Consider the following 1,971-nt stretch of genomic DNA (forward strand, 5'->3'; position numbering starts at 1 on the left):
GCAAACAAGTGTCGCATTTACATTCATTTGAAGTGTAGGCGAGGAATACATAACACTTGGCAAATCATATTATATCTTACCATGAAACATAGAAATGAGATGCGATATCGCGTTTTAAGAAGCATTAGAACTGTATTGCTACGATACGTAGACATCTGCAAACGCTATTTCCTAGCGAGGAAGTGTCGCATTTACATTCATTTGAAGTGTAGACGAGGAATACATGATACTACGCAAATCATATTATATCTTACCATGAAACATAGAGATGAGATGCGATATCGCGTTTTAAGAAGCATTAGAACACTATTGCTACGATATGTAGACATTTGCAAACGCATTTTCCTAGCAAAGAAGATTCGCATTTACATTCATTTGAAGTGTAGACGAGGAATACATAACACTTCGCATATCATTTTATATCTTACCAAGAAACATAGAAATGAGATGCGATATCGCGTTTTAAGAAGCATTAGAACTCTATTGCTACGATACGTAGACATCTGCAAACGCTATTTCCTAGCAAGAAAGTGTCGCATTTACTTTCATTTGAATCGTAGACGAGAAATGCATAACACTTCGCAATGAATAATATATCACATGAAACATAGATATGAGATGCAATATCTCGTTTTAAGAAGCATTTGAACTCTATTGCTTCGATACGTAGACATCTGGAAACGCTATTTCCTTGCAAGGAAGTGTCGCATTTACATTCATTTGAAGTGTAGACGAGGAATGCATAACACTTCACAAATCATGTTATATCGTGCCATGAAACATAGAAATGAGATGCGATATCGCGTTTTAAGAATCATAAGAACTCTATTGCTACGATACGTAGACATCTGCAAACGCTATTTCCTTGCAAGGAAGTGTCGCATTTACATTCATTTGAAGTGTAGACGAGGAATACATGACACTTCGCAAATCATATTATATCTTACCATGAAACACAGAAATGAGATGCGATATCACGTTTTAACAAGCATTAGAAAGCTATTGCTAACGTTACGTAGACATCTGCAAACGCTATTTCCTAGCGAGGAAGTATCGCATTCACATTCATTTGAAGTGTAGACGAGGAAAACATAACACATCGCAAATCATGTTATATCTTACCATGAAACATAGAAATGACATGCGATATCGCGTTTTAAGAAGCATTAGAACACTGTTGCTACGATATGTAGACATTTGCAAACGCTATTTCCTAGCAAAGAAGTGTCGCATTTACATTCATTTGAAGTGTAGGCGAGGAATACATAACACTTCGCAAATCATATTATATCTTACCATGAAACATAGAAACGAGATGCGATATCGCGTTTTAAGAAGCATTAGAACTCTATTGCTACGATACGTAGACATCTGCAAACGCTATTTCCTAGCAAGAAAATGTCGCATTTACTTTCATTTGAATCGTAGACGAGAAATGCATAACACTTCGCAATGAATAATATATCACATGAAGCATAGATATGAGATGCAATATCTCGTTTTAAGAAGCATTTGAACTCTATTGCTTCGATACGTAGACATCTACAAACGCTATTTCCTAGCAAAAAAGTGTCGCATTTACATTCATTTGAAGTGTAGTCGAGGAATACATAACACTTCGCAAATCATTTTATATCTTACCATGATACATAGAAATGAGATGCGATATCGCGTTTTAAGAAGCATTAGAACTCTATTGCTACGATTCGTAGACATCTGCAAACGCTATTTCCTAGCGAGGAAGTATCGCAATCACATTCATTTGAAGTGTAGACGAGGAATACATAACACTTCGCAAATCATGTTATATCTTACCATAAGACATAGAAATGAGATGCGATATCGCGTTTTAGGAAGCACTAGAAAGCTATTGCTACGATACGCAGACATCTGCAAACGCTATTTCCTAGCAAGGAAGTGTCGCATTTACATTCACTTGAATCGTAGACGAGGAATGCATAACACTTCGCA

This window comes from Xylocopa sonorina, unplaced genomic scaffold (assembly GCF_050948175.1).
Source record: "Xylocopa sonorina isolate GNS202 unplaced genomic scaffold, iyXylSono1_principal scaffold0058, whole genome shotgun sequence".
NCBI classification, from domain to species: domain Eukaryota; kingdom Metazoa; phylum Arthropoda; class Insecta; order Hymenoptera; family Apidae; genus Xylocopa; species Xylocopa sonorina.